Source organism: Acinonyx jubatus, chromosome D3 (genome assembly GCF_027475565.1).
Source record: "Acinonyx jubatus isolate Ajub_Pintada_27869175 chromosome D3, VMU_Ajub_asm_v1.0, whole genome shotgun sequence".
Lineage (NCBI taxonomy): Eukaryota > Metazoa > Chordata > Mammalia > Carnivora > Felidae > Acinonyx > Acinonyx jubatus.
The window spans coordinates 17,034,030-17,058,739 of record NC_069392.1 but is presented as its reverse complement, the minus strand read 5'-3'; the positions used below and the strand labels follow the sequence as shown (position 1 = coordinate 17,058,739).

The 24,710-nt window shown below is 48.7% G+C and overlaps 2 long non-coding RNA genes across 2 annotated transcripts; one reads left to right on the top strand and one right to left on the bottom strand.

Moving 5' to 3' along the window:
• Positions 1–470: 470 nt before the first annotated feature.
• On the bottom strand, positions 471–12,525 carry LOC113595142 (uncharacterized). The gene is made up of 3 exons (XR_003415609.2): positions 11,209–12,525; positions 6,858–8,670; positions 471–2,528 (listed from the first exon to the last, which is right to left on the bottom strand). It is a non-coding gene; the product is annotated as an uncharacterized LOC113595142 (long non-coding RNA).
• LOC113595130 (uncharacterized) lies at positions 7,472–24,453 on the top strand. Its single transcript, XR_008291659.1, has 3 exons — positions 7,472–7,627; positions 13,379–13,480; positions 22,820–24,453. It is a non-coding gene; the product is annotated as an uncharacterized LOC113595130 (long non-coding RNA).
• Positions 24,454–24,710: the final 257 nt, after the last annotated feature.

Sequence of the window (24,710 nt, the reverse complement as noted above, 5' to 3'; positions counted from 1 at the left end):
GCAAGAACTGGCAGAAACTTGCCATTCCTGAGGCCACTGCCTAGAACTAGCACACCATCGCTTCTGCCCACATTCCTTTGGCCAAATCAATCCACATCGCCAAGCCCCACATCCATGGGCCGAGGAAATGCACTCTCCTCATTGACCAGGGAGGGGAGAGTGAATATTTGCTGGATAACAGTACAAAACACCCTGTTTAATAAAATTTCTTTGCTATTGTAAGGGAGAAAAAAAAATGCCTCTTCCACAAAATCATACAGGCAGTGGTCAACAGTTACATGTTATCCCAAGGACAGCCACCTAGACGGTGCCAGAGTTGGAAGCTGGAAACCCATTGGTGTTTTTTTATGAATCAGAGAGAGCACCAGTTTGAAATCAACGCAGACTCAGTACGCCCCGGCAATTAACAGCCCAGCCTCTGTGTGTCCCTTTACCCCTGCAGGAGTCATCTACAAAATGAGGTTCCCACATGGCTCTGGGAGTTGCCCTAAGGATCAGAGGGCTAACACGTGGGCAGACCCTTTGTGAGCCATGTACACCCGCAGTTGTTGACTATTATTCGGGGCCATGAAAGTGATGGTGCCTCATGGCTGGTGAAGCCTCAGTGGGCATCCAGCTGAGGCTCAAGCCATCCCTGGTGGAAATCTGCACAAAGGTGCCCTTGAAGATGACACCCCAATATTTCTCTTGCAGCTCCTTCTCCTGCATTGATCCAGAGTTCCAGTCTTAGCAAATAAGCCACGGGCAAAACAAATATTTATTGGGCACTTCAGTGGGACAGGGACTCTGCTGGGGGCTGACAATACAGCAAAGGAGGCGGTAACAACACCTGCTGTCATGAAGTTCATATTTGGCGCAGGATGTCGGGTAAGTAATTCTAAGTGTGGGAGCATTGGGGGGGGGGGGTTGTGCAGGAGACAACGGATGAGGATGATAGAGCTAAGTTAGAGGGGATGCCTTACCAAAGAAGCAGCCCCTGTAACACACGGCGACCCCAGCTGTGCTGGAGGAGGCCACGTTCTAGGGGCCCTGCTGTGTTATAATGGGCAAGGTTGGCGAGCTCTGAGAACCCCAATGGAGGCACCTGCTCCAGCCTCAAGAGTCAAAGGCAACTTCCTGAGGACATGGCTCATGGCCATGGTGGTTGACCCATCAGGGATGACTGGATGTGTCAAAGTCAATGATAGCGATACAATCCTATTCCTGCCAGCGATTGGCTCGGAGAAGGACACATGACCCAGTCCTGGCCAAGGAGACTTGAGGGAAATCTGCCTGGAGGCTGCACAGAGGGGCCTCCTTGACTCTCAAAATGAGACTCAAGGTTAAAAAGAAATAACCCTCTGATTTCTCTGGACGTGGCTGGGTCTGGATGCAAAGCCAGGTCTACAGCCGCTCTCCTGCAACCCGCTGTGAGGGCAGCTGACAGAGCAAAGACATGGCAGGGATGGGGGACCCTCGAGAACACCACAGAACAGCTGTCTCAACCACACTGGGACTCTCCTTCCTCCCTCACCTCTGGAGTTCCATTCATGTGGGACATCAACTGTGCTTCGGGGCTGTGCCTATTTGAAAAAGGGACTTTTTATGACTTGTATCTAAGAGTCAATAAGAGTGAGACAGAGCTGGGTCTTGAAGGTCGCATAAGAGTTTTTTTGGGTAGAAAAGAAAGGAAGGTCAACCCCAGGGAGAGAGAATGGCTTGGGCAAAGGTATGGATGGTTTTGGAGAAACATCAAAAGGGGGAACCGGGGGGCTAGGTCATGGGGTGGGGGGCCTTCCGGGCCGCCTGGGGAACCTGGCCTTGCCCTGGGAACAGCTTCTCTGTGGATTAGTCGGTGCCCTTAGGAGACAGTACAAGGCAAACTCTGGAGTCAGAGAGAGCTAAGTTCCAATCCTGGCCTCTGACGACAGACAATTAAGACAAACCTGTACCAAGCCTGAGTTCCCTCCCCCGTCGGATGAGATGGGTCGTTGTGATCATTAAATACCGATACAAATAGAGACAGGGAGCATCACCTGCACAGTCCTTGGCGATGTGGTTATGTGATCGTTCTTCCTACAATTCTATTATTCTTACATCATTATATCACACATACACTGTTATCGGTTAGCTATTGCCGCCTAACGAACTACTCCAAAGCTCCTGGCTTAAAACCATAAACGATTATTTTGCTCACTGTCTGCAGGTCAGCCGGAGGTTCTTCTGGCCCCAGCTGGGCTCACTGATGGGTCCGAGGACAGGTGGAGTCGTGTCGGTGGCTCCGCTGGCTGGGCTGGGTTGAGCTTTCTTACATACTTGGGGGTCACCCGGGGGTCTCCCATCCTCTAGAAGTCTAGCTCAGGCTGGTCCTCATGGTGGTCGGTCAAGATTCCAAACCAGAGGGTGGGAAGTATCCCAGTCCTTGTGACCCCCGTGCTGGGAGCCACCATATCCACTTCTGCCATATGCTGGAAGTCAAAACAAGTGCCAGGGCTAGCCCAGGTTCAAGGGCTTTTAAGGAAACAGATTCCACTTCTTAATGGCAGCTGCTGCAAAGTCACATCGGAAAAGGAGAGGATATGGGGAAGGGTAGAGAATTGAGGTCAGGAGTTATGAATGCCTCTCTCAGGTTTGTACGCTGGGTTAAGAGTCCCCAGCCAGCAAACATCCAGAAAAGGCCTTGGCACTCTCTGGAGGTGTCCCCAGCCTCTTCCTCAGCTGTATTTGCATATTTTGATTGGTTCCCCTACTTATCATCTGTCCCGGCAGGAAGAGCCTTTCTCGTCTCCAGCCCCTGGAGAATGATTAAAATCCCGCACCATCCTCCCGACCTTAACATGAGATTCCTGGAGGCGGAAACCTGACTTGCCCTAATTTCCCATAATTAATTCGTCAAGACACCTGGTGTGGCTGCTGCTCCCCTCGGGGACTCTCTGGCTTTCCCCCAAGCCGGCCAGTGAGTCCCTGCTCTGCTCATCTCATGAGGGGGAAGGGAGATTCTGTTTCTGGAAGATCTACCCAGAGCCCAACCCCCAAGCGGGTGTTGTTACACGTGTGAAGTCACTGCCTCTCTCTCGATGGCCCTGACACTCAGTAGGATTCCCATGTTACAGATGAGCCGACTGAGGCTCAGAGAGGTGGTCGCTTGGTAAGGACATGAAGCTGGGAAGTATCAGACCTCGGGTTAATGGTTCCCTGGTTGCTTAGGGAGCCATACCTGGGCGGATGGCAAAGAAATTGTGGCTTGAAGGCAGTGTAGGCTCCTTCCTCTGGGAAAGGCAGGTGTCCTGGGGCATGTCTTTCCTTTCATTGGATATACCCGCCCCCCCCCCACTGTTACCCAAAATTAGCACCAGGCAAGGAGGTCCTATTAAAATACAAATGTAGTTGACCTTCAACAACAGGGGTTTGAACTGTGTGGGCTCAGGTATACATGAATTTTTTTTTGAGTTTTATTTATTTATTTTGAGAGAGACAGGTTGAGGGGGAAGGGGCACAGAGAGAGAGAGGGAGAGAGAGAGAATCCCAAGCAGGCCCTGCACTGCCTGCACAGAGCCCGATGCAGGCTCGAACTCATGAAACCACAGGACCATGACCTGAGCTGAAACCAAGAGTCGGACGTTTAACCGACTGAGCCACCCCGGTGCCCCTACATGGATTGTGTTTCAATAAATACAGTATGGTTCTGTAAATGTGTTTTCTCTGCCTTATGATCTTCTTAATACCATTTTCTTTTCTCTAACTTACATTATTGTAAGAATACAGTATATAATCCATATAAGATACAACATATGTGCTGTGTGGCCAGTAAGACTTTTGGACAAGAGTAAGCTATTAGTATTTAAATTTGGGGGGAGTAGGAGCGCCTGGGTGGCCCAGTCAGTTAAGTGTCCAACTTCAGCTCAGGTCATGATCTCATAGTTCGGGAGTTTAAGCCCCACATCGGGCTCTGTGCTGGCAGCTCGGAGCCTGGAACCTGCTTCGGATTCTGTGTCTCCTCTCTCTCTCTCTCTGCCCCTCCCCTGCTCATGCTCTGTCTCTGTCTCTCAACAATGAATAAACAGAAAAAAAATTATAGATAAAAAAATAAATAAATTTGGGGGGAGTCAAAAGTTATATGTGGAATTTAGACTGTGCACGGTGCCCCGACCCCTGCATTATTCAAGCGTCACCTGCCCTGTGGATCTACAGTTAGTTAAAAACACGGGTTCCTGGACTCCCTTCAGACCTTTCAAAATGGACTCTTTAGGAATGAGGTGTGGGAATCTGCATTTTGATATTCTCCTTTCGAGACCATTCCGAAGCCCTAGCCACTGACCACATTCTTCACAGGAGAGCACTCACGCTATTGTTAAGTGCAAAGGGTACGCGTGTAAAGCATGAGCCTGTATTTGACAAAGAGAAGAGATCTCAGATAGGCACAGAAGGACCGTCTGGAAGAACATGTGAACAGAGGAAAGTCTCCACTCAGGGCGGAGTTACGGAGCTGGATCTCTATCTATATTGCTGGATCACTGTGCACTGAGCATGTGTTCCCTGGTCATCAGAAAAGGCAGCAAGGATCTTTTAATGCAAATATCCTTGGAAGAGAAAGAGGGTATTAGCAGCTGGAAGGCAACGTTGAAAAGAGATTTCTGGCGGCCGCAGCTGGCTGACAACAAAGGCTTGTGGGAAAACGGCTCTGGGATAGGCAAGCTAAGGGGGCCATGGGGGAGGTGTGGCAATCCCAGCAGCCAGAGGTGCCAGGATCCAGGTCTTTCCGTTTCCACAACCTGCAGTCTTGATCTCTGTGCCGGACCATTGTGGCAGATTGCAACGGTGGCCGCAATTCTAACCCTCCCCCTGCCCACGTCCTTGCCCACGTGACCACGGTGCTTCCTCTCTCTTTCTCGGCTCAACCGTGTGACTTGCTTCGGCCAATGGCATTTTAGCACACACACATTGGGATAACTCCAGAATCCTGTACCCGCACCAAAGCTTGTAAGTAATAAAAGTAATTTACCGAACCACATACCAGGAATTCTACTCGTGCTTTAATCCTCACAAGACAGTGCAGTGGGGGAATCATTATTATAGGATTGGGGAAAAAAAAAAAAAAAGGACAAGTGATCGTTCTAGAAAAGAGCCGTAACGCAGGTAAAAGATAAAACCCATACCGTATTAGGGTAATGTCCACACTATAGTAAAGAGCTCTCACAAATTAACCAGTGACAAATGATCCAATAGAAAAATGAACAAAGGATGGGAATTCACGGAAGAAATCTGCGTGGCCAACAAATAAATACAGGCAAACATGCTTAAATTCTCTACAAGTTAGGGAAATGCAAGTTCAAGTGACGATGAAACACCATTTTGTACCCATTGAACTGGCAAACACTTTGAAGAGCTATAACACCTCCTGCTGGCAGAGATGAGGGGAAAGAGACTCCCAGGAATGGCTGGTAGATGATTAGAAACTGGCTCAGGAAATTATTTGCTTCCCCAAGTTAACGAAGGTAGATAATGTCAGAGTCATCCTTCAAATCAGGTGGGTTGAACTCCAAAGTTCACACTGTCAACCACTGAATAAATGGAAGGAATTTAGTAATCTAATCTGGAGTATTTCAGGCTGCCTTTTTCTTCTTCTTTTTTGAAATTAAAGCAACAGAAGCCTCTCTTCAAAGAGCATCTTCCAGAAAACCCAGTCCCATGAAAGAAATAACAAAAGAACTGTGGGGTTGAAGCGGGGCGGGGGGGGCACCCCATTCCTGCCACTGGGCCCCTTCCTCATTACGGAGCCAGTGAATCTCTAGAGCTCCATGGAGCAGAGTTTGAAAACAATTGGTCAAGCCAAACCCCATCATTCTAGACGGGAGCAAGTAAATGGGCCAGAGAGGGCAGGGATGGCTTGATGTCACACAGCTCATCATGGCAGAGCTGGGACTAGGACCTGGGTCTTCCTGCCATTAGAACAGCACTCCTTTTGCGGTGTGATTCTCAAAGTTCGTAATAATCCTGCCACAAGCGTCCTCATAGTTATCATTCGTTTGAGCATCTTCCAAGTGCCCGGCAATGTGCATTCATCATGTCCAGTCCTCAGAACCACAAGGTAACAGACTCGGAGGTGGTGGGACATATCCAGTGTCACAGCGCTAAGGAGTAGCAGAGGCAGGATTCGAACCCAGGTCTAATCTGAATGTGAAAGGGGAGTGCTTTCCACTGGACCAAATGATCCTAGGTAATGTGGCTGTTTGCTGTGGACGGTACGGGGGATGGGAGAGGGGTTGTATCCCAGCACTAGCAAAGCATGTGTGGCCCTACCCCCCACCTGTCATGTTCTGCTCTTCCTTTCTTTTTTAAATTTTTAAAATGTTTTGTTTATTTTTGAGAGAGAGAACATGAGCGGGGGGGGGGGGCACAGAGAGAGGGGGACAGAAGATCAGAAGCAGGCTATGCACTCAGAGCAGCAAGCCCCATGTGGGGCTCCAACTCAAGAACTGCGAGATCATGACCTGGACCGAAGTCCGACGCTCAACTTGACTGAACCACCCAGGCACCCCCGTGTTCTGCTCTTCTGATAGGATCTTCACCATTCTCTCTGGGCATGAGCTCCCTACCCCCTCAGCATCCAGCACGGCCCATACTGGATGCTTAACATCTGTTATGCGCATTCTCAGAGGCCAGCTATAAGGTCACCTATGCAGACAGACGGCTGGAGGCGGAGAGTCCTGGGTTCACAACCTAATTCCGGTGTTTCCCAGCTGACAAGTTAACCCACTTCTCCACGCCTGCTCCTTTATAGATAAATCAAGTTTCTACAATAATATTGCAGCATTAAGTAGGAAGCCTTGGGATGCAGATAACAGAAACCCCCACCTATCCTGGAGGAAACCTCTTACCCCGCAGAGTGGGAAGTCCAAGGATAGAGTGGCCTTTGCACTTAAAGACTTGGCAGCTCGGGGCGCCTGGGTGGCTCAGTCGGTTGGGCGGCCGACTTCGGCTCAGGTCATGGTCTCACGGTTCGTGAGTTCGAGCCCCGCGTCGGGCTCTGTGCTGACGGCTTGGAGCCTGGAGCCTGCTTCGGATTCTGTGTCTCCCTCTCTCTCTGCTCCTCCCCTGCTCATGCTCTGTCTCTCTGTGTCCTTCAAAAATAAATAAGAACATTAAAAAAAAAAAAAAAAGGACTTAGCAACTCAATGATATCAGGGAGGATATAGTCCCCATCTCTCCATTCTGCCATTGCCAGAGCGAGTTTCATCTCTTACATTGCAGCACGTGGCAAGATGGCTGTCAAAAGTGCGGCTGTCACACCTGCACATACTGCAAACGCTGGGGAGCAGCACCCACCCCTTCCTCCAGCTCCTTCTTAGTCGTGAGGGAAAGTTTCTCAAAGGCCACGGACAGATTTCTCCCTCACTTCTCATTGGGCAGAACTGGGTCACATGCTAACCCCTCAACCAATTATCCGCAAGAGAATCGCACGGCCAGGATTAGCTTGAACCAATCATCTGCCGCGCGGGGGCTGATGGGAAGCCAACCATCTACCCTAAAAAAGACACGTGGAAGGAGGATCTGCCGCGCCAAACGGCCAGCACAGTGGACCTTCTGCTTCCTTCAGCTTTGAACCCCCAGCTCAGGACCCTGAAGACACTCAGCAATTAGTGAGTGGGTGAGTAAGTGAAGAATCTTTCCTCCCCCTACTCTCTGCTTTGCCCAAGTCAGTCATCTCTCGATGACCTCAATGCCCAAACGAAGCCACAAAAGGTGATGTGGCTGGAACAAATTGGGAAATAAGTGGAACTCCCTGGGAAGCTCTACTGAAGGAATGAGTGGATCTGGGCCAGGCCTGCTGTTGTCTGTGTCCAAAAATACTCCTCAACTCATCACCAGGCTCCCCTGGGCGAGGGTGGACACCACAGGACTGACCTGTCGATTTTGTCATTGGTGGTGTTGCTGCTTCTGTTTTAAATGAACTGTTCCTGGTATTGAGATGATTTTGGAAGCCTTGTTTATCAATATGGCTAAGAACAGCCATTGGTGCCCAGAGTAAATAGCCACCCTGGTTTTAGCAGCGGAACAACCAAGAATTTCAGCCAGAGGAAACTGAACGGGCAATGTCGGGCCCTGAGTATTGGAATTTGGGCGGTCATTATCCAACACGGGGGCTGTCTCCTTATTTTCCCTCCCGCTGGACCCGCGGTGGGCGTGTGAGGGTGGCTGTCTTCACATTCCAGCAGCAAATTAATCTTGGTCCGGAAATTCAGCTAGAGACTACCTCGTCAGAACCCCACTGATACAAAACATACAGTGTCCTATGGACAGTCACCAATCTCTAAGATGCTCTGTGATTGGAGACAGCCTTCTGTGTGAAATACGGAAGGCAATGTTGGGTAGGTGGTGGAATCATATGGCCAGCAGCCACGCTAGGAATCCTGGCAGCTGTGGGAGTGACACAATTCTTCCGCCTTTCTCTACCCGTGCTATTGGGCTGGGCCGTGTGACTAGCTTTGGCCGATGGGATATTTTGAGATAACTGTGGGCCAGTTCTGAGCGCAAGCCTTAGGCGGGGCCTGAGTTTTCACTCGCCTCTCTTGAAATTTCTGTTCCCTGCCTTCAGAGGAGCATGTCTTAGGTGAGCACCGGTCCCAGGATAAAAGACAAGGGAGATGGTTAAACCCAACCCGCAGAGCCGTCCCCAACGGATCCAGGAAACTGTGAGAGGAAACAAAAAATAAATGCTTTTATAAATCACACAGACTGTTGGCATGATGGCAGCAAATGCCGACTGATACAGAAATCTGATCGCTAATCATAGTAAAAATAATAACCGATCATAAATATTGGGCCTTTACTATATGGCAGGCTGTACTTGTCATAACAACCCCATGACACAGGAATGGCCTCCATTTTATATACGAGAAAACCGAGGCTCTGAGAAAGTAGGGAACTTGCCCAAGGTCACACACCAGAAACCTACAGACGGTGGATGGGGGATGGTGATGGCCCCAAAGTCCGGGCTCTCCCCATCTCCTCACCCAACCCAAGCAAATGATCAATGATGGAAGGGTAGTTCTTTCAGGGCACAAGACCCCTGTCATGCCATCTGAGCACAGGTAGGAAAGTAGGAGACTTTTCTGGAAAGCCCCTCTCCAGAGACCCAATGGAGTCAACCTCAAACTTGAAACTCTTTGGAAGCATGGTGGTCCCAGGTGCATGAGTCATTGTCACCTGGGTGGTGGTTGTTGCCTGCTGCCATGTGAGCATCCCGCAAGGACAGACAAATGCAAGCTTGCTCCCTGTTGCGAGGGCTGACATTTGATTCTTGGAAGCATTTCTTGAGTACCAACTACCTACCAGATGGAAAAGGGATGGCAAAACCTGAGGCTCTTTCTAGATAAGAGAAGGAAAACACATTTTCAAAGTCCCCAGCATCACATCCCAACCTCTCCTCTTCCGGTCTCGAACAAGTCCTATTGTCGTTTGTGACCACCCTCTGCTCCCTTCTGCCCCTCACTCACCCTAGACTCAGGTGCCTGGCAATTATTTCAATCCAAGCCTTTGCTTAACTTGTCCCTGGGGTGTTCTTCTCTCTCTTCTATTTCAATGATCACATTTCTGTTCGTCATGAAAGACCTAATTCGAAGTTCACCTTCTCAGATGCTTCTTCCTCCTGTGAGCTCTTGACTGCTCATCTCGCCAGCTGATCTAGATGGAGGCCTGTCTTTCCCATAAGTCCACAGGTTTCCCAAGGATGGAGACCGTCCCTTGCTTGTCATGTATCACGCTGCATCCCAGCACGCAGCATGATGCCAGGCACTGGGTAGACAATCTGGAAACGGTGCTTTATTGCCGTAGAACACTCTGCAGTGTATGAACTGCCAGACAGCTCAAGGGTCGTGTCTCAGACCCCGTGACTGTGACTATGGGCAGTTACTCACCTCTCGGAGCACCTGCTTGATGCTATTGTTGGAGGATTCCAGGAGATCATCCCCTGAAAGCAACTAGCAGAATGCCTGGCTCATAGTTGGCCCTCCAAAAATGCCATCTACTCACAGGACTGGTGTTATCATTTATCACGTTAGATTCTGGGGTAATAAACGTTGACAACTCTGCATTGTAGGAGTCAGAAAACTTTTTCTCTAACCGCCTGAAAGTCAGTATTTTAGGCTTTGTGGACCATATGGTGTCTGTCCCACTACTCATCTGTGCTTTTGTAGCATTGAAAGCAGCCACAGACCATGTGTAAATGAATGTGCGTGGCTGAGTGCCAATAAAACTTTATTTACATAAACTGGCAGCGGGCCGGATTTGGACCAAGGGGTATAGTTCGCTGACCTTGGCTGCAGGAAATTAGAGGAAACCAGAGATGGAATGTCCACTGTGCCTATTCAAGGTTGCAGTACTCTAACTTGGATCTCGGGCTGCTAGCATCGATTACGGAGTCACCACCGAGGAAGACGTCTGCAGAGGGGAAGGGAGGGGAGGAGACATTCCGACGTGCCAAGTAGAGGAAGAAGTCATAATGCATCGAAGCATGGGCTTTGGATTCTGACAGACATCAGACAGAACCCAGCTCCATCATGGGCTGTGTGTGACTTTGGGCAAGGGACCCCTCTCCACTCAAGCCTCAATTTCCTCATTTATAAAATGGACATAATAACAACTTCTGTTTCGCAGGCTTTGGGAGGGTAAATCCCATCAAGCACTTAGCTACCATGCCACAATTCGTAGAAGCGTCTTCAAAATGCCCAAGGGAGTATTATTACCTAGACCCTGGGCAGCGGGAAGAAAAAAAAAATCGAAATGGAAAATGCTGACCTTCTATTAGCTTCTAATACATGGAATTTCTCAGCAAGACCTTGTAAACCGCTTAACTTTCGGCGAGGCTGACATTTGGCGGATGATCAACTCAGGTGTTTCTCATAGCCAAGAAGCTTTTTTTAAGAGGACACCAAGGCTCTCAGCGCGGCAATTCCACACCTCTAATCTCACTCCGTACAGGTGCAGGCAGAGGATGGGGTCACAGCACCTCTGGGGCTCCAAGGCCCACCCTTCACCAGGCACTGGCCTCCCCCCCCCCCCCCAGTGTGGTGGGAAATGCATGGGGAGAGGCCCCCTGGGTGGGTATTGTTCGCTTGCCGATCTGGAGGGAAATTCACAGAAAAACACGGATTAACACTGGCAAGCAAGAGGATTAAAAAAGACTTCAGAGGGTAAAGAGAAATGAATGCTGATCTATTGGATACTTACTTCTGCACCCGGAACACCAGGTTTTCTCCTGATTCCAATAAGCTCTTTAAAAAATTCATGAGGTTTTTTTGTTTCTCTGCTTATTTATTCGAGTCCCCAGGATAAACTCATGAAAAGCAGCTTCTCGTCGCAGGCATCCTGGGGGAAGGTATAATTTGTATAGTTCAGGCTAATAAATTACACAATGTCAACATGTTCTGTCACTAATGTCCCACGGCAATCCCAGTCCCTATTAATGAGGGGTGGCCAGAGTAGGTGAGCATTCTCTGGCTTCCTCTTCGTTTACTTTGTTTCCTTCCCTTCCATTCCTGAGGGGCTTCCTGGTGCCAGGCACGGGGGACATAGAGATAAAAAGGCTATGGAAGGTCACGGCCAGGTGGGAAAGAGGACGCTTCAATGGAGAGCGCACTGAGGCAGTATGCCAGGTGCAGGAATAGAGGCCGAGAGGCATCCTCAGGCAGCATTCATGAGGCACCTGCTGTATACTCCGAGCTGCCCTGGGGATGAGGGCAGGCAGGAAGCAGCTCCTGGACGAACTACCACCCCATGCCAATCATCTACCTCGTGCCTCCCAGGCCCCCACTTAACTTGGACCCACGAGCCCCACACACGGCAGACCAGAAAAAACGAATACTTTCACCTGTAAGGATACAAAACCTCGAAACTACCTAGTGTTCCACAACAGGGAGCCCGTTATGCAAGTGAGAGTACTTGGTGGCACATCACGTAGCCATTAACAAGGAAGAAGGTTGTACAGCTACGTGGAAGAAACGCTTAGAAAATAACCCCGAGAATGGAAGGTGAATGATCCATATTTTACCAGATGAGATGATGAAAAAAAAAAAACAAAACAAACTCACCAGGATCCTGCTGTCCAAGAGAGCGGGACCTGGAGGGAAAGGGGGAGATGGGAAGCGAGAGAGAAGGAAGGAAGAAAATGAGAAAAAGAGAAAGAAGGAATGGCCAAGAAAAAGGTAAAAGGAAAGGAAAGAGAAGGCTGACTGGGCCTCTAACTCACATCTGTTTGAGAAGACACCTTGGCCAGGACCCAGCTAGGATGCTCCACCTGCACAGTTAACTCCTTTAAAAAGCTGTTGTCCTTGGGGCGCCTGGGTGGCGCAGTCGGTTAAGCGTCCGACTTCAGCCAGGTCACGATCTCGCGGTCCGTGAGTTGGAGCCCCGCGTCGGGCTCTGGGCTGATGGCTCAGAGCCTGGAGCCTGTTTCCGATTCTGTGTCTCCCTCTCTCTCTGCCCCTCCCCCGTTCATGCTCTGTCTCTCTCTGTCCCAAAAATAAATAAACGTTGAAAAAAAAAAAAAAGCTGTTGTCCTTGGGGCGCAGGAGTGGCTCTGTTGGTTGAGCGTCCGATTCTCGATTTCCACTCAGGTCATGTTCTCACGGTTTGTGGGATGGATCCCTACATCAGGCTCTGCGCAGACGGCACAGAGCCTGCTTGGGATTCTCTCTCTCCCTTTCTCTCTGCCCCTCCCCTGCGGCGCGCTCTCTCTCTAAATAAATAAATTAAAAAAAAAAAAAATCTGTTGTCCTTGATGGACTCGGAGCCAGAGCTTCCAGAAACTGCAGCCTGTGGACTCCCTGGGGCTGTCCTGGGCCTGAGGCAGGCTCATGCCAAGGAGCCCAGGGCGGAGGAATGGTGTCGGCCCCCTGGCCACTCTGTGGCCAGTCTCAGGCTGTCAAAATCCAAAGCGCACCTGGATTCGCCTCCTAAGGCATTGGCAAAACCCGGGGACTTTACTGCAGGTATAGCGGAGGCCAGAGGATGGAGATTACAGAGCCCATCTGTGAGCAAAGCTTCCTAAAACTCCCCTTCCGGTGTTTCTGTCTTCACCAGATTTGCATGATTTTTGGGCAGCTGCCACAACTCTCTTTTGTCCCCTCTGCCAGCTTTGTCCACTCAGGCTGGTTTCTCTCTGCACCTTGCTTCTCCAAACCCCGTGTGCACAGCCAACCGGCGATGAGGACCAAGCCCTGGCTGGTAACCACGCCCACCCTATCCTGCTTCTCCAGCCTGCCCTCCCCCCGCCAATTTCTTCCCCAAGGGTCCCAAGTTCCTCAAGCTTTTTTTCCGTCTAGCATCATATGGGAATATGGTGAGTGACATCCTCTTTGGTGAACAGGATGGGCTCTAAATTCTGACTTAATCTTTGCAGGCTGGGTGACCTCAGGCAAGTGACAAGTCTGTTTTTGCCTCCAGACCTGTTTTTCCATCTGTACAACGAGGATAGTATAAGCACCCACCCATTAAGATTGCTGTGAGTATTCAGAGTCGATGCATGCAAAATTCTGGTATGTGGAGAGTGTGCAGTAACCATCAGTACTATGATTTATCCACTGGAAAATTCCGTGAGGTCAGTAGGGCAAGGGCTACGGTTCTCATTTTCTAACGAACAAACCAAGGACCAGAGCACTGAGCTGACTTGCCCCAGGCCGCACAGCACAGTCAGCTGAGCCAGAGGTCAAACCTGGTTCTTGAGCCCAGAACCTTCAGATTTCAGTCCAGCTCCTTGAGGTCGAGCCCTGGGAAGGCAGGGGCCAGTGAGTGGGGGCCCCCACATCTTGGACGTTGGTTAAGCATTCTTGAGAGGAGATAGTGCTTCCTGGCTCCAGTATTCAGAGCCTTGACATTAAATTATGATAATGTATGACATGGGATTGTGCTGCCTGCTAGCACCTGACAATCTCATTTCTTCCAGGCACAACTCCAGAGAGCCCATTTTGCTGTTCTCAGCAGGTCTGGAGTGTCCTACCCCAGCCCACCTGCTTGGGACAGGAAGTTTGGTGCCCTCATGAGCCATTTCTCATGGCAGCCACTCGAGGATCTCCTTGTTTTAAGATTTCATTTTTAAGTAATCTCTACACCCAACGTGGGGCTCAAACCCACAACCCTGAGATTAAGAGTCGTACGCTCCACCGACTGAGCCAGCCAGGTGCCCCGAGGATATCCTATATCATTTCTAGTTTAGCTGCACATGGTGCCCCTCTTTGGCATACTGGCATCCCTACACGAAAGCGCAGAATTCAAAGCTCGTCACTGGACGCCCAACTAGCTGTCAGGATTCCCTCCCCTCCCCCTGCCATCATCACTCATGGTACTTCACAGTATAGCGTGGTGGTCAGAAAATTCTGGAGTCAGACAGCCGTGGGTTCAAAGCTTAGGTGAGACACTGAGTCTGAATTTGGGGAAATGACTTAGTCTCTCTGGGTTTCCATTTCTTCATCTGTTTAATGGATATTTGAATAATGGAAAGGGGACAAATAATACTTCATAGGGCTGCAGGAATTCAGTAAGATTGTATCAGTTAGCTATGGCTACAATGCCACATAACAAATAACCCCACAACGTGACCATCGGCAATCCACAGAAGAAATAGAAGTAGCCACCACATACATGAAAACGCTTCACAGCGACAGTAAACAAAGAAAGTTAACTAAAGAAAACCCAAGATATCATTCTTCACCTGTACCTAATTGGTAATTTTTTTAAAGATAGACTGAACTTTTTTAGAAAAGTTTTACACTGACAGAAAATTTGAGAAGAGAGTATGGAGACTTCCCACATATCCCCGCTCAGTTTTGCCTATTAGTATCATCTTACCTCAATACGGTACATTTGTTACAGCTGATGAGCTGATACTGATGCATGATTATTAACCAGACTTCATATTTTATTCACATTTTCCTTACTTTTCACTTAACTTCCCTTCTGGCATCCAGAATCCCATCCACGATGGCACCTTTCATATAGTTGCCATGTCTCCTTAGGTTTCACAGACTTGCCTCATTTTGGATGACCCTGACACTTTTTGGGAGTACTAGTTAGGTATTTTGTAGAATGTCTCTATTAGTACCAAAAAAAATTTTTTTTTTCTTAAGTTCTCATTCGTTTATTTAAGTAATGTCTACACCCAACGTGGGGCTCGAACTCATGAGATCAAGAGTCGCACGTTCTTCCAACTGGGCCAGCTAGGCGCCCTTGTCTGATTTTTTTTTCCTTAACGAATTGACTGGGGTTATGGGTTTTGGGGAGGAAGACTGGAGAGAGAAAATTTTCATCACATCATATCAAGGATACATAGCATTAACATGACACATGACCCCTGATGTGGGCTTTGATCCCATCTGGCTGAGGTAGTGTCTGTCAGATTTCTCCACTGTCAAGGTGCTCATTTGTCCCCTTTCCATCCCGTACACTTTGGAGGGAAGTTAACGTGCACAGCCCACACTTGGCCCACACTTGAGAAGTGAAGAGTTATGCTCCCCCTCCTTGAGGGCAGAGTATCTACATAAATTATTTGGAATTCTTCCGCATGGGATACTTGTGTCTCTTTCCCATTTAAGTTATTCAATCATTTATTTATATCAGTATGGACTCATGGCTATTTGTTTTACACGTTGAGTTATAATCCAATAATTCTTTATTTATCTGGTTCACATTGTCCCAGCTTGGGCCCCTGGGAGGTTCTCAGTTGGTTCCTTTGTTCCTTTGACATACCCCAATTTCTTTTTCGTTTTTAGTTTGGAGCGCATTCTTACAGTATGGCAGGATAAGGTGCTCCTGGCTCACCTTGCATATTTACCGTCCTGGTCATTGAATCAGCCACTTCTCCAACAATCCCTGGTTCCTTTTATGGGAGAATGGGGTTTTAAACCAAGACCTGGGCGTTAGATGTTTGTGTTGCTACTGGGGTGTCATTGCTTCTAGGCCCTCTCAGTGAAGAGCAGGAACTGCCTGTCAGCACGCTGACCTACATATACACAAGTGTATATAAATATTTCTGTGTGTAACAATATGTATGGGGTACATGGGTGGTTCAGTCGGTCGAGTGTCCAACTTTCGATTTTGGCTCAGGTCATGCTCCCATGGGATCAAGCCCTGAGTCAGCCTCCGCCCTGAGCATGGAGCCTGCTTAAAATTCTCTCTCTCTCTCTCCCCCTCTGTCCCTCTCCCCTGTTCATACTCGCTCTCTCTAAAATAAAAAAGAAACACACACAAAAACCCCAGCATGTACATATATTAAGCTATACATGAGTTCATACTGATGTACCCAGCTCTAATCCATTACCACACGAATCATCTAGCCTCCTACCCTTGTTCATTTTATACTTCAACAATGAGAAGCCTGGCTCCCACCATGCACCATCCATTCACGTAATTCTTCAATTCCGGTATCCTTTAGTCTCTCAGACTCTGCACGTTTCCAAAGTTACTTAGGTCAGCACCTTTTCTTCCTACCCCCTTTAGTTTGGCGGTTTCACACATTTGTGGATTCTTTATCACAGGCATCACAGCAAGCAGGAGCTGGTGCTGACCTTCATGAGGACGTGGGCAAGTTCAAGGCAACACCAGCCAGAATATCAAGTGACACTAAGGCATTTGGTATAGAAATTAGCTGCAGGGCCTTACATAAACTTCTCTCTCATGGTAGAGAATTTGCTAGGCATCATTTACTCCTTCCCCACAATTATCCATGCCCTGGGGATCAAAGGTGTTTCAGACATGGATCTAGCCAAGTTCAGGAAGGCATGGAAGGCACAGGCATAGCTCACCTTAATACCAGGCAGACAATGAAACACAACAGGAGAGTGAAGTTCAGAAAACAAAGCCTTCACTTCCAGCAGGGCTTAGAGCCCCTGGGAAGATCTGGGAACTTTGGGCAAGATGACGTCCAGGAAGCTGAATGAGAAGAACCTTCTCTGTGAGCAAACCATGGGGATGGAGAAAACTAAGAGTCTTGTGAATGGAGTCTAGTTTTCTGACATCATGTTTTAAAGATCTTTTTTTTTTTTAAATTTTTTTAACGTTTTATTTATTTTTGAGACAGGGAGAGACAGAGCATGAACGGGGGAGGGTCAGAGAGAGAGGGAGACACAGAATCCGAAACAGGCTCCAGGCGCTGAGCTGTCAGCACAGAGCCCGACACAGGGCTCGAACTCACGGACAGTGAGATCATGACCTGAGCCGAAGTCGGACGCTTAACCGACGGAGCCACCCGGGCACCCCAAGATCTTTGTTTTTTTAAGTTTACTTATTTTTGAGAGAGTGACAGAATGGGCAGAGGAGGGACAGAGAGAGAGGGGGACAGAGGATCCGAAGCAGGCTCTGTGCTGACAGCAGAGAGCCCAAGGCGGGGCTCAAACTCACAAACCGTGAGCTCTTGACTTGAGCTGAAGTCGGAAGCTTAACCGACTGAGCCACCCAGGCCCCCATCTGACATCATTTCATTCCACGTTTCAAAACAGAAATAGCCTTATCATTTCTATGCCTAGGAAAGGATGTCAGGATGTCAGGCTCATAAAAAAAAAAATAGCTGTATATATTCCACTGCAGGGCAGAAGTATATTTTACAAAATCTGTCCCATTGGTCAGACATTTGTGTGACTTACAAGCTTTCACTCACAAGCTTTCAAGTGACCCTATAATACAAATATTTGCACTTGTCCAATTTTTGCCTTAGGATAAATCCCTAGTAGTGAATAGTTGGACCAAAGAGTCTGGACATTCTAAATTCTCAGTATCTACTGCAAAATTTCCCTACAGGGACCAGTTTGTACACTAAGGCATGAGAGTGGCCATGTGTCCACAATTGTATTGTTGACAATAACTTCCTGTTATCATTCTTCTTAATCTGCTTGCTACGTGGGACGCTGCCGCAGAACCTCATGAGCCACATGGTATCGCCTTGTCTGTCACCATTCACCTTCTGCCTTCCTCCCCCGACTGAGCTCTGGGGGCTCGAAAGCTTCCCCAATCCCCCACATACCACACCTGGAAATGTCTCTGGACTCTGTCCTTCCGGGTGACAACGTGAAAACAGACGGCTCATCAGCTCAGCCTGAAAGCAGTCTGTTCATGGTCTCCTTCAGGTCAGGTACAGAAAACCTGGGCTGGAGGCAAGGAGGCCTGTGCTGTGATGGAGGGAAGGCCTGGCCTTTAAGAAGAATATTTCATTCACGCCCCCGGTGCGTGCCGGCATTTCTGCAGCTACGTCTGTGTGCTCCCTTCGTGCAGATCACTTAGGGCCTCAGACGGAGCTCTGCTGTGAGCATCCCCGTCACCCTGGGCACACACATCCTAGCCACTTGGAACCGATGTTTCCATAACTGGGGTGGCAGGATGGTGGGAAGCCCTGGGATCTTGAGAGAAGGGGCTTAGGGGTGGTTTGAACAAAGAACACGCGTATCATTTCTCATTCCAAGCCTCCCTATGCGTTGAGAAAACAGTCTCAGTAAGGAGGAAAAGTGAAGCCCAGGAAAGGGGAGACATCTGCCTGGGGCTGCACAGCAAATCACCCTGCCTAAACCCTTAAGAGCCTGAGTCCTCATCAGACCTGGCTGCCTCCCCGAGGGCAAACTCCTCGTTCTAAATCTCAGCACGCAGTGGGACTCACGCAGAGGCCTGTTTATGCTGTTGCATTACCAAGCTTTTAAAAGTCCAGATGGGGGCGCCTGGGTGGCTCCGTCGGTTAAGCGGCCGACTTCGGCTCAGGTCATGATCTCGCGGTCCGTGAGTTCGAGCCCCGCGTCGGGCTCTGTGCTGACAGCTCAGAGCCTGGAGCCTGTTTCAGAATCTGTGCCTCCCTCTCTCTGACCCTCCCCCGTTCATGCTCTGTCTCTCTCTGTCTCCAAAATAAATAAACGTTAAAAAAAAAAAAATTTTAAAAACTTAAAAGTCCAGATGGTTCCAGTTGTAGGGATCTACAGGCCGTAAAACTGTCATGCTCACAACGCAGCGTCTCTCAAGGTAATGATGTAATCTGTTTGCAGAAAAAGGCCCCTGGTCCAGGCTGTCATAAGAGCTGTCACTGCACGAGCCTCCGCCAGGGTAGCGGGGGGTGGGGGGGGTGGGGGGGGTGGTGTGTGCTCATAATGGGGCAGTGTGGAGTAACCCTCCTCTAGGTCGGCATTCTCCAGCACACAGGGGCCCAATGTGCTTGGGGAGAGCGGCAATCAGATCTGTGTGCCTAGTTCACGTCCTCGATCTCCTTCCTGCGCAGAACCACAAGGCCAACGTCCGTGGGCCCTCTCCCAGCTCCTCCACACGCAATTTACGCCGCCTGGAGTGCCCTCCCCTACATTCGCCTTCAAATCCAGCTTAGGACTTGGGCACAAGCCCCACCTCTGAGTGTCTGACCCAGGCCAAGCCACTTCACCTGTCTGAGATTGTCTTTCCTCTTCTGTAAGTTGGTGTCAGTAATAGATCCAGCTCCGCAGTGCTGTTACAAAGATTAAGCAAAATAATCCTCACGGGCTACAGTGAGGGCATGCTGGCTGTAACAAAACCCCATTCAGATTAGTTGAAGCTAAACTCAGGAGGGTGAGGGTCTACTCAAAATGGGTATAAGCCCAGAGTGCCTGGGTGGCTCAGCCGGTTAAGTGTCTGACTTGGGCTCAGGTCACGATCTCACAGTTCGTGGGTTTGAGCCCCAGGTCAGGCTCTGTGCTGACAGCTCAGAGCCTGAAGCCTGTTTCAGATTCTGTGTCTCCCTCTCTCTCTGCCCCTGCCCTGCTCACACTCTGTCTCAGTCTCTCAAAAAGTGAATAAACGTTAAAAAAAAAATTTTTTTTAAATGGGTATAAGCCCAATCTTAAATTTCGGGTGTAAAAAAGTGACATCACGTTAACATGCCAGTTGATGGCTCAAGGCCCCCGCACACAAGGACATCCACCTCTTCCTGTTAAAAATCCCACCCACGCTGACCATTCCTGGGTGGTTCATGGATCCACCTGCAGGGAGGGGCTTCCACAGCAGAGAATGACTCACCTGGTGTCCCAGAGGACCACCTCACCTCCCTGGGGACCAAGCTGAGTCCCCGGATCAGTGCTCAGTCTCAGCCTTTTCAGTCACATTCTGCTTCCCAGGAACCTGGAGTGAGCTCGGTGAGGTCAGGAACCGTGTTTGTCTTATTTGTCACTGTGTGCCCAGCATCCAGAACAAGGACTTGGCACACAGCATCCATTATATGTTGAAGGGATGAATGGGGGGGGGGGGTGGTGTGGGTGGATGGATGGGTGAATGAAGAGATGAATGGATTGATGGATATATGGATGAATGATTGGATGGCCATATGGATTCATGAACGGATGGATGGGTAGAAGGATGGCAGGAAAGAAAGAAGGAAGGAGGAAAGGAAGGAAGAAAAGGAAAGATGAATGGATGGATGGACAGACAACTCAAGGTGTGAAATATCAGCCCCCAAGTCATGCTTCAGAAAATTTTATAAGTAAACACCTTTGGTAATTTAGCATTTTGGAACAGCTGGACATATATCTTTTTTAAATAGAAAAAGTAAATCGGGGGAGCCTGGCTGGCTCGGTGAGTTAAGCGTCTGACTCTTGATTTCAGCTCAGGTCATGATCTCACGATTCAGGGGTTCAAGCCTACGTGGGACGCTACGTGGGACGCTACGTGGGATTCTCTCTCCCTCTCACTCTGCCCTTCCCCGACCCCACTGCGCACATTCTTTCTCTCAAAATAAATAAATAAGCTTTAAAAAAAAAATTTTAAGAAGGAAATCAACATCTTTAAAATCATAGCCTAGGAACTTGCTGATTCTGCATGAATTTGCCATCTCGCTGTGTTATGTAATGATGATAGTTATGCGTGTAAATATATTTCTAAAACACAGTCTCTAACTACACGGATGTGATCTGTGTTGATGATTCTGGGAAAGAGGTTAAAAGTCACCAGAAAGGGAACAATAGCAAATGTTTACGGAGTGTCCACTAAGCATCACGTTGTTTTATTAAAATGCTACCCTGTCGGGGTGCCTGGGTGACTCAGTCGGTGGGGTTAACTGTCTGACTTTTGATCTCGGCTCAGGTCATGATCTCACAGGTTCGTGAGTTTGAGCCCCACATCAGGCTACACACTGTCAGTGCGGAGTCTGCTTGGGATTCTCTCTCTCTCTCTCTCTCTCTCTCTCTCTCCCTCCCTCCCCCACTCCCGCTCTCAATCTCTCTCAGAATAAACTTAAAAGAAATTTTTTTTAAGGCTGCCCTGTCAGATTATCTCAGTTCTGCACCGAGAATAATTTCATGCCCGGTTTTCAGGTGAGGGAACTCAGATGCCATGAGGTTTCATGTCCCGTGGGAGGCCACACAGCTGGTACATGGCAGGGCTGGCTTTGAATTCAGCTTTGCTCAGTCCCCCACGGCCTGCTGGGAAGAGGGCCTTCTGGAGGAGCAGGAACGGGGTGACCATTGTTTTAGGACTGTGCCTACCTGTGCTGGCTTGCTAACCTCACAGCAATCCTGTAAGGAAGGAACTGTTAATTATCCTCACCTGGCAGGTGAGGAAACTGAGTTTCAGAGCTGAACACCACTTCTGAGGTTGTTGATTTAATCCGCATGAAAGCTTTTCAAGGTCAACCGGATCTCGGGGCAACATGGCCCTAGAGAAGGCAGACAATGGGCTCCAGGGCCTCCTGGGCTCGCTCTGTGCCCTAAATTCCTTCATTACACTCTCCTTGGAGTCACGTTGTTTTGACTCTGGTTGAAATGCAAATCGTACCTGGAGGGATAACACAGAAAGCCATTATCGGCCTGGAATAAAGCCAGGCCACATTCGCGTCCAAATTCCATTTTCAATACCTTTGGGTTTCCTTCTAATAACTTGAGAATGTTTTTCTGCAAGTAATTCATGTTCATTGTAGAAATTTAGGAAACGTAGAGAGGCAAAAAAAAAAAAAAAAAAAAAGAATAAAGAAAAAAATTGCTTGAAATCTTTCTGAGGCAGCCATGTCTTTCCATTTCATCTAGTGGCCGTGCTCAAATTTAAAACCATACATGTCTCACTCCCCACCCAGCTAATTAGCGGCTGACGCCATCCCCAGGCTGGGGGTGGGGGTGGGGGGTGGGGGTGGGGTGAGGGGAGGAGCATGTGACCCAGAAATGGCCAATTAGAGCATCCCAGCCCTGGCCACAGTGATTGGTTCATGGAAGGGAGTACAACCAATCTCAGCCAATTAGAGCTCTGCCCAGAACTTCCCCTGGAATCAGAGAGAAAGAGGCTTTTTTTCTTCTTCTTTTTTTTTCCTTTTTACTTGTCCTAAGTTGTAAAGAGGTTGGGAGCAGGGAGTGGCCAGTCTTGCCTCAGTGTGTGGAGAGTTTGCCTGAGAATGAAGCCAACTCCACAGAAGAAAGAGCTGAGACAGGGAGAGAGAGATTTCTGACATTGTCTGAGCACCTGGATCCAACTACACCTGAAGCCAGTATTTTAATAGAGTTTTCAGTTATTAAATTGAGCCATATGCAATTCCAACAGTTGGCAACTTTTGACCCCCTCCCCCCAAAGACAATTTCATATCATTCAGCTTAATACACGAGACAACAAATCCCTTTCCCTACTTAACTGAGTTTAAATTGTGTTTGAGTCTTGCAACTGAAAGACTCCTGTTCAATATGCCCATCATCCAAAGAAAATCAACAGTCACATTTTGCTCTATCTCTTCCCATACTTCTCTGTGTGCCTGTATCTGTGTATGTTTGCATACTAGATCATAGCATAGTGTAATGCAGTATAATAACTTTGTGACATTTTAATTTAACTTACTATCTGTGTAATTCGTTGTTCCATATCTGCCTTCTCCTAGGCACTGAAAGTTCAATACCTGCCTTCCCTTGTGGAGAACACAGTGGCAGGACCATACTAGGTGCTTAATAAACATTTGTTGCCCGTATCAATACAGGTATATACTGGGGTGCCTGGCTGGTTTAGTCGGTAGAGCGTGCGACTCTTGACCTCGGGGTTGCGAGGTTCAACCCCACGTTGGGTGTAGAGATTGCTTAAAAATAAAACCTGGAAAAGAAATACAGGTATATACTAGAAAGTGGGATCCAGCGTGAGAGAATGATTTAGAGAAAAGCCAGTCTGCAGCCTGGCATACATCTACTCCATAAAAGTGAGATATACTGTCCCATTAGAGTAGGGTCCACGTGCACAGCAAACAATGAAAACTGAACACCTGCATTAAAATTTACACGGGAGGCCAGCTAACCCCAGCAGGCTAGATGGAAGACCGGCACTTGCTGAGGAGAATGTGTTCAACTTACCAGCTTTTTAAAAACGTTGGCAGGGGCCAGGTTGGGGATGGGCACAGGAAAGAAATCCAATGGCAGGATTCGTGATGTGAAACCCGTAGAAAGAGGTTCAGCAGAGGACTTTTTCTGAATCTTCCGAACGTTCATTGCTTAGGTCACAGGTTGGTGACTCATTACTGCCCCCTCCAGGTGGTATGGGGAAATGCAGGGGAAGAAATGAAATGCAGTGGGTCAAGCCATTAGTTGTGCTACTGCGTTTATCATAGGCTCAGGGATGATCAGAACCTGGAGCTATGCTCTCTCGTTATTTCAACCATCATCAGTCTTCATCTCAACAGCAGTAAGAGTGGCTGTGGGGAATAGCCAGGCAAGGGGCTGAGAGCTTTCCATGCATTATCTCATTATCTCTTACAATACCCCCGGAAATGGATACTTTTAGGGACCCGTGTTACACATGGGGAAGCAGATGCTCAGACAGGTGAAGCCACTTGCTCAAGAGCACAGAGCTGGTAAATGGTGGAGCTAGGACTCAAACCCAAGGTCTTCTGACCCTTTCTGCTCTTCTGATTTTCCAGATGATCTACCCCCCCACCCTCATCGTACAAGTGAGGACAATGAGGCTCTGAGCAGCCCCTGGAGCTCTGAAGTTGGCGAGGATCCCAAATAGCTACGAAGACCTTTACAAAGTTACACTTACGTTTGGCTTTCCAAAAATGATCCCAAGCAGAGGATGGGAGGGGTCCCGATGCAGTGACCCCCAGCGGGGTCAATCAGAAGAAACTTGCTAATGTTGGCATCGTATGCAAGTACTGATTGGGAGGGCAGCCAAGGGCAATCCACCGCAGAGAAATTTCACCCGAGGCCGCAGGACAGGGGTGGGGGGCTACACGAGAGACTGGTCACCACCACGCCATCTACGCTGGCAACAAGCTGAGTCCCTGTAAGGGTCTGCCCCTACATAAACGGAGGGGCAAACTATGGTGGACCCACACCAGGGCACACCGTCGGGCAGTCCTAGATGCGGACACGACAGCACCGGTGGATGTTAATATCACAGCACCACGAAGGAAACAATAAGCAGGATACAACCCACAGCACCGTACCGTTCCGGTAAATAAAAAAAAAAACACATGCACACAAAACATGTTTTCCGGGGACAAATATAAATAAAAGGACATCAAACGGATCAGACTGGCTGCCTGTGGGGCATGTACGGGAGGGGTGGACAAGAGTGGGGCGTGAGGATAAATGGAAAAGAATGAATGAATGAACGACACACGGAAGACGCTTGCAGACAGTGATGTGGATGTGTCCTAAGCCAGGAAGCATGAGCACCTCAGCCTCAGCACCCCAGGTTGGAAACAATAAAACTCAAGACAAAAATCACCCTACTAGGCTCATATGCAAAACAAAGTCCTAGCAGAAGGAGCCCAGCATTTTTGA